This window comes from Taudactylus pleione, unplaced genomic scaffold, assembly GCF_031769625.1.
Source record: "Taudactylus pleione unplaced genomic scaffold, aTauple2 ptg000016l, whole genome shotgun sequence".
NCBI lineage: Eukaryota > Metazoa > Chordata > Amphibia > Anura > Myobatrachidae > Taudactylus > Taudactylus pleione.
Genome location: NW_028284418.1, coordinates 7,462,641 through 7,478,377, shown reverse-complemented (window position 1 = coordinate 7,478,377; position 15,737 = coordinate 7,462,641).

Genomic DNA, 15,737 nt, shown 5'->3' with positions numbered 1-15,737 from the left:
CTTTTTTACTGGTGTATGGCTTTGCAGCGCGCACTACTCCAGTGACCACGCCACTGGTTCCAGGTAACATGCCGAAACTTCAATGTCAATGTTGACATAATGTCAATATTTTTAAAATGTCAACATTCTGAATGTTGCCAATAACTATGTCAATGCATGCAATTGAAGTTAGGCAACAGCTAGGGTTTATGCTAAAATAGTACTATTGACTTTCCTGCTGTCGACATTCCCAATGTCGATATTCTGAAATGTTGACATTATGTCACTGTCGATATGTCATTTGTCGACATTATGAACATGTAGACATGCTCAATGTCAACATTATGATGTTCTGCAAGTTGATATATCAAACCCAACCCATGCATAACAGACATTGCTCATAGTGTGTTCTCAACGAGGAAACATCTTTGCACCACTTCTGGGACTGGCCATATCATATGCACAGGCACTGTTGGAACTTGAACTTAGAGACTGTGCATGCAAGAAAAGCCTTTCATACCACTGTGACTATTTCTTTACACCTACAGGGACACCAAGGAGCCCGCACCTACAGGGACACCAATGAGGCCTGGCGCCTTATGAATAGTGTTGAGGGCACTTTGTGGCTTGCCAAAATCCAAGACAGTCTTCAGGAAGAAGAGGACTAATACATGTTCCCCGTCACCTGTTTATGTGTCTGGGTGTAATGGGCCTAACAGTCACAACATAGCATGACTTGTGAGCAGAAGCAGCACTCACCGGGTCTTCTCTTTAGGATTGTTTTTTGCAACTTCATGTAGATCCACCAGAGTGAGGAGAAGACAGCCAAACAAACAAAATTTCAGGGGAAAGGGAATGTCTGAGGCACACAGCTGCAGTGAGGGATCACACACTGTACCCAGTGCCTCGGTTTGCTGCAGTGGACTGTCCAAAAACAAAATACCCAGAACAAATGAAATCAAGTTATTATTGACAACCCCTTGATCTTCTCCGACTGCCACTAGTCTCTCCTAAAGAGGAGAGCAAAGCACGAACATCTCTCACACAAAGCTAGTACTTACTTGCCTATGTGACACCTACAACAATTGTACTAGCCCTAACAAACTGTATGTAGCTAGTCTAACTGTACAACAATTAACTAACTAGTGAACTGGCTGTAGTGCTCAGTGGGTGCTAGAGGTGCTTGAGCATCCCTAATGTTTGTGTTGACATTATCCATGATGTCTATGAATGCCATTTTACAGTCATATGGAGGGGCACCCTCAATCATTTTAAAATGTCTTTGATTTTATTGTGTACTAACCTGGACTTCCTTCTAAACAATGCACAGCAAGAGCAATTCAAGGTAATTGCAAGTACACAAGAAAAACACATAGCTTACCTGTAAAGGGGGCCTGATTACTGGGGGGTGTAGTCCTGAATCAGAGCCTGCTTAACAAGAGTGACAGAAAATGAAGACACTGACTACACAAATGGAGGTTTGGTGCTTCTGATGAGTAGGCTAAAGGGATGTAGTATGTTATGTCAACAGTCATCCTGTTGACATTCATAAGGTTGACAGGAGAATGCCGACATTGTGAGAATGTCGGCAATCTGAGAATGTCGACATGGTACCTGCCGACATGTATCGGCAACTCAGTCCACTTAATGCAATCGATTCTGAGTTGCACATAATGTGACCGCAATTACAGACGCACGCTGTGAACGGAATGCAACTTGGTTGTGAACGGAATGCTACTGCAACTATACGCACGTTCAGAGATGTAGGCACCTATGCCATCACACTGCCCCAGTCTTTCACCCACAAGAGTAGCCGTAATCATTATCATTGGCACTTACACCTACCCCATGCTAGGTACAGGAAATACTACTGAATTTTGAATCCACAAAGCATATGCAGGACTCTGGATAGCAAGTAACTCTGGCTACATGACCACAACACACCCACAACACGGTTCTACCCAGAAATGCAGAGAAACAGGTGAGATGGCTATGACTCTGACTCTCGCATAAAATATATGCAGGCTGCATGCGACTCAGAATCAGGCCCAATTGCTTTGTTAGATTTGATGTAAAATTAAATATATTTTTCAATAAAAAAAATTATAATTTATAAATATTAATGAAAGTACATGACACAGCCCAAAAACAAACCTAGACATACTGGGGTCTATGGATCAAGCAGTGAAAAGCGTGGGGAAGTGGACCAGTGGAGAAATTGCCCATAGCAAACAATCAGCACCTACCTATTATTTTATATGCTGTACTTGATAAATGTTACTTCAAAGTAGGGGTGTGCACCGGCCACTTTTCGTGTTTTGTGTTTTGGTTTTGGATCTGGATCTTTCTTCGTGTTTTGGATCTGGATTGGTTTTGCCAAAACCACCCTTCCGTGTTTTGGGTTCTGGGTTTTGTGTTTTGGATCTGTATTTTTTTTTTAAAAAGCATAAAAACAGCTAAAATCACAGAATTTGTTGGTTTCTCTGCTCCTATGCTATTATTAACCTCAATAACCTTAATTTCCACTCATTTCCAGTCTATTCTGAACACCTCACACCTCACAATAGTGTTTTCATGTCCAAAAGGTTGCACCGAGGTAGCTGGATGACTATGCTAAGCGACACGAGTGGGCGGCACAAACACGTGACCCATCTAGGAGTGACACTGCAGTGGCAGACAGGATGGCAGTTAGAAAAACTAGGCCCCAAACTGTACATAATGCAAAGAAAAAAAAGAAGTGCAAGATGGAATTGTCCTTGGGCCCTCCCACCCACCCTTATGTTGTATAAACAGGACATGCACACTTTAACAAATCAATCATTTCAGCGCCAGGGTCTGCCACACAACTGTGGCTGAAATGATTGGTTCGTTTGGGCCCCCACAAAACAAGCTGGAAATTAATGTGTCCCTGCACAAACTGGCTCTACGGAGGCAAGATGTCATCCTCATCCTCCTCATCCACCGATTCCTCACCCTCTTCAGTGTGTACATCCTCATCCTCACAAAGTATTAACTCGTCCCCACTTGAATCCACCACCACAGGTCCCTCTGTACCTTCTGGAGGCTGGTCTCCCTGGAAGAGCTGATAATTCATTTTGATGAACATCATCTTCTCCACATTCTGTGGAAGCAACCTCCTACGCCTTTCGCTGACAAGGTTCCCGGCTGCACTAAACACTCTTTCGGAGTACACACTGGAGGGGGGGCAACTCAGGTAAAATAGAGCCAGCTTGTACAGGGGCCTCCAAATTGCCTCTTTTTCCTGCCAGTACAGGTATGGACTGTCTGACATGCCTACTTGGATGCTGTCACCGATGTAATCCTCCACCATTCTGTCAATGGTGACAGTATCATATGCAGTGACAGTAGACATGTCAGAAATTGTTGCCAGGTCCTTCAGTCCAGACCAGATGTCCAAACTTGGTCCTGCCTGCCCTGCATCACCGCCAGCGGGTTGCTTAGGATACCTAAGTTTTTTCCTGGCAGCCCCAGTTGCGGGAGAAAATGAAGAAGGAGCCGTTGACGTGTCACGTTCCGCTTCAGCTGACAGTGTGTTCACCAGCAGGTCTTTGCACCTCTGCAGGCTTGTGTCGGCCGGAAAGAGAGACACCACATAGGCTTTAAACCTAGGATCAAGCACGGTGGCCAAAATGTAGTGGTCTGATTTCAACAGATTGACCACCCTGGAATCCTGGCAAAGCGAATGAAGGGCTTCATCCACAAGTCCCACATGCCGAGCGGAATCGCTCCGTCTTAGCTCCTCCTTCACTTTCTCCAGCTGCTTCTGCAAAAGCCTGATGAGGGGAATGACCTGACTCAAGCTGGCTGTGTCTGAACTGACTTCACGTGTGGCAAGTTCGAAGGGCTGGAGAACCTTGCACAACACGGAAATCATTCTCCACTGCGCTTGAGTCAGGTGCATACCCCCTCCTTTGCCTATGTCATAGGTGGATGTATAGGCTTGTATGGCCTTTTGCTGCTCCTCCATCCTCTGAAGCATATAGAGGGTTGAGTTCCACCGCGTCACAACCTCTTGCTTCAGGTGATGGCGGGGCAGGTTCAAGAGTGTTTGCTGGCGCTCCAGTCTTCGGCACGCAGTCGCTGAATGGCGAAAGTGGCCAGAAATTTTTCGGGCCACCCAAAGCGTCTCCTGCACGCCCCTGTCGCTTTTCAGAAAATTCTGCACCACCAAGTTTATTGTGTGAGCAAAACATGGGACGTGCTGGAATTTGCCCAGATGTAATGCCCGCACAATATTGGTGGCATTGTCAGATATCACAAATCCCCAGGAGAGTCTAAGTGGGGTAAGCCACTGGGCGATGATTTCCCTCAGTTTCTCTAAGAGGTTGTCGGCGGTGTGCCTCTTACTGAAACCGGTGATACACAGCGTAGCCTGCCTTGTAACGAGCTGGCGTTTCTGAGATGCTGCTACTGGTGACGCTGCTGCTGTTGCTGCGTAAGGTGATACATCTACCCAGTGGGCTGTCACAGTCATATAGTCCTTAGTCTGCCCTGTTCCACTTGTCCACATGTCCGTGGTTAAGTGGACATTGTGTACAACGGCATTTTTCAGGACACTGAGGACACTTTTTCTGACGTTTCTGTACAGTCTCGGTATCGCCTGCCTAGTGAAGTGGAATCTAGACGGGATTTGGAACCGGGGACACACTACCTCCATCAATTGTCTAAATCCCACTGCACTAATGGCGGATACCGGACGCACGTCTAACACCAACATAGCAGTCAAGGCCTCAGTTATACGTTTTGCTTCAGGATGACTGCTGTCGTACTTCATCCTCCTCGCTAAGGACTGTTGGAGGGTCAATTGTTTAGTAAAAGTAGTGGTGTTCCTACTTCCTCTCTGGGATGATGAACGACTCCCAGCAGCAGCAACAGCAGCAGCGGCAGCAGTAGGCGTAGCAATGCAGGATCCTCCAGAGGAATCCCGGATAGGAGAGTCAGTCATGCCAGTGACATGGCCTGCAGGACTACTTCCGATCCTGACTAAGGAGGAAATTGACGAGGAGGGAGTTGATGGTGTGGTTTGCAGGCGCTTGGATACAACAGGACAACGGGATTTAGGTGTCCCTGGACTGCTTACGGTCTTAGCCAAAGTTTCTGAACTTGACAGTAACTTTTTATGAACGCGCTGCAGGTGCCGTATAAGGGAGGATGTTCCTAGGTGGTTGACGTCCCTACCCCTACTTATTTCACCTTTACATATGGTACATATGGCAAGACAGTTGTTGTCCGGATTTGGATAGAAATATTGCCAGACCAAAGAGGTGGAATGTTTGGTCTTCTGCCCAGGCATGACCGTGATGGGCTTTTTCATCCCACGGACAACAACTGTCTCCCCCGGAGCCTGATTTAAACAAACCACATCACCATCAGAATCCTCCTCGCCAACTTCCTCCTCAGCGCCAGCTACACCAGTATCCTCATCCTGTTGTACTTCAACAGTGACATCTTCAATTTGCATATCAGCAAGTGGACTGTGGGTGCTCCTTTCAGCACTTGCAGGGGGCGTGCAAATGGTGGAAAGAGCCACCTCTTCCCGTCCAGTGCTGGGAAGGTCAGGCATCGCAACCACCACCACACTTGGACTCTCCTTGGGGATTTGTGATATCTTCTTAGAAAGCACAGTTCTTCGCTGTGCTTTTGCCAGCTTAACTCTTTTGATTTTTTTAGTGGGAGGAGGGCTTCCATCGTCATGTGAAGCTGAACCACTAGTCATGAACATACTAGGGATCGACCTTAGCCGTTCCTTGCCACTCCGTGTCGTAAATGGCATATTGGCAAGTTTACGTTTCTCTTCAGCTGATTTAAATGTCTTTTTCAAGGTCATTTTCCTGAACTTTGCCATTTGGGATTGTATGTGCCCTCTACTATGACATTGGGCATCGGCCTTGGCAGACGACGTTGATGGCATGTTATCATCTATGTCATGACTAGTGGCAGCAGCTTCAGCACTAGGAGGAAGTGGTTCTTGATCTTTCTCTATTTTATTTTTATCGGAGAAAGTTTGGTCCTCCATTTATGTTATATCGATTTGATATATACGTGCGGCTAAACACAGAAAATAATTTTTTTTTTGGTTTGGACTGGAGTGTACTTTGTGGGTTACAGCACCCTTTAACGGTCAAGCCAGCCGGCCCTTTACTTATGACACAGGCGCACTCTTGGCACTACTTTGTTGATGCACGTGCGGCTACTGCGCACACAATTCACAAACACAGAAAATAATTTTTTTTGGGTTTGGACTGGAGTGTACTTTCGGGGGTTACAGCACCCTTTAACGGTCAAGCCAGCCGGCCCTTTACTTATGACACAGGCGCACGCTTGGCACTACTTTGTTGATGCACGTGCGGCTACTGCGCACACAATTCACAAACACAGAAAATAATTTTTTTTTGGTTTGGACTGGAGTGTACTTTCGGGGGTTACAGCACCCTTTAACGGTCAAGCCAGCCGGCCCTTTACTTATGACACAGGCGCACGCTTGGCACTACTTTGTTGATGCACGTGCGGCTACTGCGCACACAATTCACAAACACAGAAAATAATTTTTTTTTGGTTTGGACTGGAGTGTACTTTCGGGGGTTACAGCACCCTTTAACGGTCAAGCCAGCCGGCCCTTTACTTATGACACAGGCGCACGCTTGGCACTACTTTGTTGATGCACGTGCGGCTACTGCGCACACAATTCACAAACACAGAAAATAATTTTTTTTTTGGTTTGGACTGGAGTGTACTTTGGGGGTTACAGCACCCTTTAATGGTCAAGCCAGCCGGCCCTTTACTTATGACACAGGCGCACGCTTGGCACTACTTTGTTGATGCACGTGCGGCTACTGCGCACACAATTCACAAACACAGAAAATAATTTTTTTTTTGGTTTGGACTGGAGTGTACTTTCGGGGGTTACAGCACCCTTAACGGTCAAGCCAGCCGGCCCTTTACTTATGACACAGGCGCACGCTTGGCACTACTTTGTTGATGCACGTGCGGCTACTGCGCACACAATTCACAAACACAGAAAATAATTTTTTTTTTGGTTTGGACTGGAGTGTACTTTCGGGGGTTACAGCACCCTTAACGGTCAAGCCAGCCGGCCCTTTATTTATGACACAGGCGCACGCTTGGCACTACTTTGTTGATGCACGTGCGGCTACTGCGCACACAATTCACAAACACAGAAAATAATTTTTTTTTTGGTTTGGACTGGAGTGTACTTTCGGGGGTTACAGCACCCTTAACAGTCAAGCCAGCCGGCCCTTTACTTATGACACAGGCGCACGCTTGGCACTACTTTGTTGATGCACGTGCGGCTACTGCGCACACAATTCACAAACACAGAAAATAATTTTTTTTTGGTTTGGACTGGAGTGTACTTTCGGGGGTTACAGCACCCTTTAACGGTCAAGCCAGCCGGCCCTTTACTTATGACACAGGCGCACGCTTGGCACTACTTTGTTGATGCACGTGCGGCTACTGCGCACACAATTCACAAACACAGAAAATATATTATTTTTTTAGCACTTGGGGGGAGCACCCCTGATGGACAGAGCACCCCCTGGACAACACTACAGCACTCCTTTAGGACTGGGACACTGCACAGGACTTTGGAGTGGACACAGCCCCTATGGAGAACTGACTGCACAACACAGTCCAGCCAGCCCCTATGGACTTTGAAGTAGTGGACACAGCCCCTATTAACAACAGCAGCACAACACAGCCAGCCCCTATGGACTTTGAAGTAGTGGACAACAGCAGCACTACACTACACTACACTACACAGCCCTAACTCCCACCCTCCCTCTTCACTGTCCACAGCCGAGTGAGAAAATGGCGCCGACGCGGGTACCTTATATAGGATCCAAAACCCGCGAGACTCGGAAGGCGGGATGATGACGTTTTGCCTCGATTTCAGATCCGAGTCAGGCGGGAAAAGTCGAGCCTGACTCGGATCGGACTCGGATCGGGGGGGCTCGGGGGGGTTCGGATTTCAGAAATCCGAACCCGCTCACCCCTACTTCAAAGCTGATTGGTTGCTATGGGCAACTTGTCCACTGGTACACCTAGCCATGCTTTTCACTGCTTGATACATAAATCCCACAGTACAGTACGCAGAAATAGGATGTCCACATTTTTGGATTCAAATTAAGGGCCTGATTCAGCAACAATCGCAAATGCAACTATGCATGCAGATCAAGCGATTGTTAACCATTGCGCCTGCGTGTTAGCCGCACTGCGGGTACGCTGTGATTGCACTGTGAGTACGCACAGAGGAATCCATTGCAGAGTGAGTGACAGGCTGTGGGCGTTTGGGTGTGGTGACAGGGGAATGGTTGCAGAAACGCAGGCGTTCCTGTCCGTTTGAATGCCATTTCATAGGTGTGCATAAATTAGCCACTGTGACTCCATACACAGCCTGAGTACTCACTGCATGCGATGAGACTTGCAGTTTCTGTAGCTGGTCAGTGCTGCTGTAAATGTGCGTGACGGGCCGATGTACGTCGATGTTACCAATGTATACACAGGAGGTAGTACGGATGTGAGAAAGCAGCAGTGGGCAGTAGAGGGCGTCTCCATGACAGCTGAGCTGTGGCAGGCATTAGCATATTTTCGCAGCTGCGTTCCGTGCAAAATTGCAGCTGTGTACACAATTACAATCCATACTGAATCAGGCCCTAAGTACAGTTTCATAGGATACTTGGGTGCAAAAGCTGTCAGACGATCGGATAGATAACATGCAACCAAAATGCTCATATGGCAATAAAAAAAATCCCTTGTACTGTATTCACACTAGACTAGAGTGTGACTTCAATAACCAAAAGAACAATTATTAAACAAGCAAAAAAACTACACCAAGTATACAGTTTGATAAAAAGGTGCCCTTAGACTAGCGGAAGCGCATGTCTGGCTAATTGCTGCGAGTTTGCCAAATGGGTTTGTCATTATGTGTAAAATCACAATGGTGTTGTCAAGTTCTTTACATCTTTTTTTTTTTAAAATAAATGGACAAGAGAACAGAGAAGTAAATTCTGAATAAATATTTCTGGCTCAGTCCACAAAATGCTACACACCAGGGCCGTGCAAAATTTAATAGCTACATCTGGTAACAAGTATAAATATGGGAGGTGTTAAGTCCTACAAATACCCAAGGTCAGAGTTGAAGGTTGTTTATTCAAATGGTTTAAATTTATTATAATGATTAACCCCTGTGGTGCAGAAAGAACTATTATTTGTTAAAGAGAATTATTTAAACAACACAACCACATAAAGATGGACGGGACAGGTGGATAGCACATGCATAAATAAACAATACAGCTGTATTGACATTAAAAGCTATGAGGAAAATTCAGCCAATGCATCCAAGGATCCCTTAGGAAAGGGACAGAAGGAAGGATAAATATACAATACTAGATTGCCCACACAATGGCATGGAGTGTTGGCACACCATACTTTACCCACCATCCTCATGGAATAAGTTAGAGGTAATATGCCTGGCTCTCTGGGGCCATCAAACCAATTGTTCACTACACATAGAACTCGTTCTCACTTCCCCAAGAGTACTTTTTACAGGCCTTAATTTTTTTTTTTTATACAAACAAAAGAGTCCAAAATACATTACATTGAATTGAATATAGTGAATATAATACAGCACAGGTTCTCAAACTCGGTCCTCAGGACCCCAAACAGTGCATGTTTTCCAGGACTCCTAACAGAATCACAAGTGAAATAATTAGCTCCACCTGTGGATCTTTTAAAATGTGTCAGTGAGTAATGATTACACCCGTGCACCTGCTTGGTGACCTGCAAAACATGTACTGTGTGGGGTCCTGAGGACCCAGTTTGAGAAAAACTGTAATATACTAATCAGTGGGATAGTACAGTATAGTAGACAAAAGTCATTGGATACCCCCGCACAAGCAAAACGCATACCATGCATACCATTGCTCACGAGTTCCAAATGGTCACTAATGTGGCGGTTCCGACAAGAATACTTGGTAGGGAGGCCCATGCACTTGCAGTTCTACAGAAACAATGAATGTTTTTATCAGGACGACAAGGCCACCTGTCATGTTTTCAGGGTGACGCTAGACTGGTATACAGAAAATTCGGTAACCCGGATGGACTGGCCAGTTCAGCGTCCAGATCTTAACCCCATTGAGAACCTCTGGGATGAATTGGAGCACTGGGTACATTCTAGGCAACTCGACCTTCAGTGTCACCGTTGGTCACTGTACTTAAGGTGGAATGTCAAAACATACCACCTACTGTTGTCCAGGAACTTGTGGACAGTTTGCCAAGCAGGGTGTCTACAGAAATCACTGGATGTGGTGGACCTACAAAGTAGTGACTTCAATAAAATCTCGTTGATCTATTTGCTGTCAGTGTCCAATCACTTTTTTCTACATAGTGTATATAAAACAGACCAGTCAATCTAGAAAGCAGACCACATTCTCATGGCAAGTGATCAATGAAGAGCATGTTCTTATGGCTCATATATATTCGTATTTATAATTGACTAGCTGGAGTACCCGGTGTTGCCCGGGGTTTTAAGAATGTTTGTTTACACATCATCCTCCAACAAACCTCTCCTTAGGCAGGCCTCACGAAAAGTGTGACAAACTTCCCCATCCACAGTCCTTAGGTCTTTGAAGGAAGTAGGACCTGTAACGGTGTAAAGCAAACTTCGGAGATAGAAGCATTCAAAATTTGTCGGATGTACAGTGTAAACACGGCCAAGATCTTCTGTTGCTCTGATACCAGGATGACTGTGTACTTCCTGGTTGCTGGATCGCACTATGAAATGCACAGCAACTACTTCCAGTTCCTTGTGCAGCTGTTTCTGGCATTCAGAGTCTCCACGGTGTATAAGATTCATCCAATCGGTTTTACCCTTCAGGGGCTAACAAAGGAATGAACCGGAAGTAGCCTCCATAGTGCGGTCCAGCAACCAAGGAGTTAGACAAAAAAGTTTGGTTGCCACTGTTGACACCATCTAGTTGTGTAAGCTGATGCATGAGCAAGTATAAATAAAAATTTGTGCTGCAGAGCTGCGTTTTTGGATCCCAGTATAGTTGCCATCTTTATGGGCCTGACTGTAAATCAGATGGATCTCTCCTCATGGATGCAGATATAATTTTTTCCATAATCAGACTCATAATAAGCCTGGCTTAATATCAATAGTGGTTCCTCAGTGCTGATTTGCTGACTGTGTCGGCAGTGCAGGGGTGTTCTCAATGGACGATGCCGGCGATGTCGGCAGTGCGGGGGTGCCAGCGGTGTCCTCAGTGCAGGTTTGCTACCTGTGTTGGCAGTGTAAGGGTGTTCTCAATGCAGGGTGCCGGCGTTGTCGGCAGAGCGGGGATGCCAGCGATGTCCTCAGTGCAGGTGTGCTGACAGTGTCGGCAGTGCAGGGGTGCTGGTGGTGTCCTCAGTGTGGGAGTGCCAGCAGTGTGGGGGTTGCTAAGAGTGTCCTGAGTATGTGGGGCAGCATTGGAGGGGTGCCAGCAGTGTTGGCAGCGGTGGTGTTGGCAGCGGGGGATGCTGCCAGTGGAGGTGCTGGCGGTGTCAGCAGTGGGGGGTGCCGGCGGTGTCAGGCAGTGAGGGATCGGTGGCACCATCTTATTTTGCTTCCTGTGTGCATATTAAATGGGCTTAACACTGATTGACTGACAGCTGTGACAGACGGCTCTCTCAGCCAATCAGCGTTAAGCCCGGTCAATACAAAACCTTGCGACCCGACAGCGGCATCGCAAGGTTTTGCCTCGGGTTTGGGATCCGGGGCAGGCAGGGAGATCCGAGCTTGGCTCAGATCGCTCCGGATCCCCAAAATTCAGGTGGGTTCGGTTCTCTGAGAACCGAACCCGCTCATCCCTAATAAATTCATACAGCATTTAAAAGGTACTGTAAACTCCATGCGAGAGCCATAGTAAATGATGTTCAGAGACTTAGATTATATGCTACAGAATAAAATTCCATAATTCCTTAGTAAGTAGCAAAATGCATGTTATAAAATCAAACTATGAAATGAAACAAAAATAAAATGTTAATATTTTTATTATTGACCTTGCAAATGGCCCAAGAAGAATGGTATCCAAATCTGCATCTAACAATAAAACAAAAAGGACAATGCTTTTATTCTTCTATGGTGTTTTAGGTGTAGAACCATAAGAGATCTTGGCTTGTAAACTGTGGGCTAAGGACCTCATTCAGAGCCGGACGCTATCAGCCGTTCGCTCGTACGCATTCGATTGTTTTAAACCACGCATGCGTCCGGTTCTCATTGCGCATCTGTGGCCGGATCATTGCGGGCATTTTTAGTTCGATCGTATACACAGCGAACAGGGAGTGAGCTATGTCATTTGATTGACAGAATGTTCCGTTTATGGGTGGTAACGGGGGTGGAGATAAGAAAACGCAGGCGTGGCAAGGCGTTTTTTGGGCATACATGTATTATCTTGTGCGAACGTCCAATGTGGACGCTATTTTGTACACGTCACTGTGTGATCCAATTTCCATTAAGACTGCTCGCTCAGCTTGTGGTCTGGTATAGTCTACTGCAATAACGATGGTCTCCTCGTACTTCCCCGGACTCATCGATAGTGTTGCGATTAATCAAGTGAGGCAACAAAAACAATTAACTTTTAATAGCTAAACAGCTTGTAAGGTGTTTAGCAAATAGACCTTTTTTAGTAGCTAAAAACCGAACGCAAGTGAACTACTCAGCTGCTAATTTCTGGGGCATACAATCAATTAGCTAACAAATTTTTGTGTTTTTTGTTTGCTTTGGGCATATTTGTAAGTGTTTATTTTGAATGCAAACAATATTGTACGCATGTTTGTTTTTTTTCGATTTTATTTTTTGACCAAGAAAACACTCGTCCTTTTTTTTTTGGATAATTGTTAATAAAAACTCATAAATTGTTTTTAACCCTTTTTTTGACCCAAAAATATTAATTATTTCTATTTCCGTTGTATTATTTGTAAGTTTGTTGGAGCGATTACCTTTTAACCAGTTTGTGAATAAATCTACAATAGAATTTGGCAAATTTGGTTCCCAAGTTTTTTTTTTTTTCTTGGGGGGGGGATTTAAAGTTTTTTTTAAAGTAAACATATTTTTATTCAGGAAACAAAATGTAGAAATCATTTTGGCCACACCCCAACAAAATAAGTGGCATTTGAACACAAATAAAACAAATAAAAACAATTCACAAGAAAGGAGAGGGAGGTTTTTGGCATGCAGGAATATGGGGCAAACACAGAGATGGATTGTGGGGAAATTAGCCAGTGCTGTCATCGCCTTTTAGGCCGTTTGGCCGGGGGTTCGAGGGAGCCTGAATGGGTCCGGGAAGTCCTTCGGCTGGGCTGGCCAGAGGCAGATGTTGTGGCCTCTGGACTAGGCATAGGGCTAGGCACATTTTGAGGAATGGCTATTGTTGTGCCAGAGGTGGAGGGTCCTGATGTTCCGGCAGGAAGGGAGGCCGGCTCCAACATGTGCTGGTGAACGAGCTGCTCCAGGGCATTTGCTGTTCGCACGTTGGCCCCAGTATTTTCTGCCAGGGCCTTAGCAATGGTCACGTTGGCCGCAGCACTTTGCTCCAGGGCATCCGCCACCCGTAGCAGATTGGCGTCCATCCTCAGCAGAATCTCGGTCTGCTGATCCGTTTTAACATTGAGATCAGTGAGGAGGGCCACTGCCTGCGAGGGGGAAAGCCCTGGACTGTCTGCCACAGGGTCCCCAGCCGGATCTACTGCTTCCTCCCCTGCAGAGCCAGAAGAAATTCTGCGGCCAAAGCTCATCTCTGGAGCAGACTCATCCGCCTGTGTCTCTGTGAGAAAAAAGAGAAAAGAGTAAAATTATAATCTAGATATTGTCAAAAACACATTTCTGAGTTGTTAACATTACAACATTTACCTGGGGCAACATGAGGAGCTGCAAAGTCTGGCATGTCGGTATCCATGTTCGACACGCCAAACACCTCCTCATCCTGCACACACCCCTGGGCCAGCTCCTCCAAATCTGTGAGCTCAAGTGACACAGGGGTGGGACCCCCACCTGTCCCCCCTGCATGCCTAGCCCTATCAGCCAGTTTTTGTTTAAGCCGATATTTGAAGTCGCTCCATCTGTTGGTTTAAAATTTGGCATTATTCCTGCAGGATATTGCCCTGTAAACACTTTTTGATAAAATGTAGTTTTTACATACCGGCGTTTGACCTCCCGGGTTGAACGTTCAAACTCACCCACACCATTGACAGCACTGGCTATGTCGTCCCACAGTTTCCATCTCTGGGTTGCACCCATATTCCTTGGTGCCTGTGCCAGGTTGTCATTGCACATTTGCACCAAAACCTCCATCTCATCTCCTTCCTTGTGAATTGTGGCTGCCTTTTTTTTTTGGCCCTAGTTTCCCTACTAGGGCCAGCAGCCTCTTCCATGGCATCCTCCATACCTTTTTTTAAAAAGGGTAAACAATTATTTTAGTAAAATGTTTTAAAATGTAATGTTAAACATGCGCATTTTCCTTTCAAAAATAAAAACACTTACATGGTGCCTGTTGGCTAGTACTTTGCTGCTCTGTACTCGTTGTTTTTTCTCAATGTAGCAGACCGATTTGGGCCTTCAGTGACGTTTTTAAACATGCGTCAGCATTATTCGGCCGCATCATTCGTTGTGCGCTCCTATTGTCCGTCCTTAATTTGAGCGGGAAAATAAAGCCTATTTATGGCTTGGTGTGACTCGAGTCGAGGTGGCATTTTATGATTGTTGGAGGTTTTGCGTTGTAGTGGATTGTTGGTGATTTGTGGTTGTGTAGAAGGAGTAGTTTATTTTTTGATTTTTTTGCTATTTTTCTTACTTGTTTTTTTTCCAATATAATTTTTGTATTTTTTTTTGGCTTTTTGTTTTGAATTTTTGAGTAAGTATTTCAAAAATCCACCTAGAAAAATAATAGTAAATAGTTTCCAAATGTTTAAATTTTTTTTTTTTACAGTTATTTTGGCAGTGACCCAGTGACGTTTTTTAACTTTGGGATATTTGTCTGTTTTTGGTAAGTGTTTTTGGTTTCATGAATTTACAAATTCGATGTGTTGGTCTTAGCATATGTTTCGCTAAGTAATGTTTTTTGTTTTTCTGTGAACAATCATGTCTTACCACTAAATGTAGCGTACTATTTAGCGAACTAATGTGTCCTTATTTAACTGTAAAAGTAGCGTACTATTTAGCGAACTAATGTGTCCTTATTTAACTGTAAAAGTAGCGTACTATTTAGCGAACTAATGTGTCCTTATTTAACTGTAAAAGTAGCGTACTATTTAGCGAACTAATGTGTCCTTATTTAACTATAAAAGTAGCGTACTATTTAGCGAACTAATGTGTCCTTATTTAACTATAAAAGTAGAGTACTATTTAGCGAACTAATGTGTCCTTATTTAACTGTAAAAGTAGCGTACTATTTAGCGAACTAATGTGTCCTTATTTAACTGTAAAAGTAGCGTACTATTTAGCGAACTAATGTGTCCTTATTTAACTGTAAAAGTAGCGTACTATTTAACGAACTAATGTGTCCTTATTTAACTGTAAAAGTAGCGTACTATTTAGAGAACTAATGTGTCTTTATTTAACTGTAAAAGTAGTGTACTATTTAGCGAAATAATGTTTTAGTGGTTTTAACTGTAAAAGTAGCGTACTATTTAGCGAAATAATGTTTTAGTGGTTTTAACTGTAAAAGTAGCTTACTATTTAG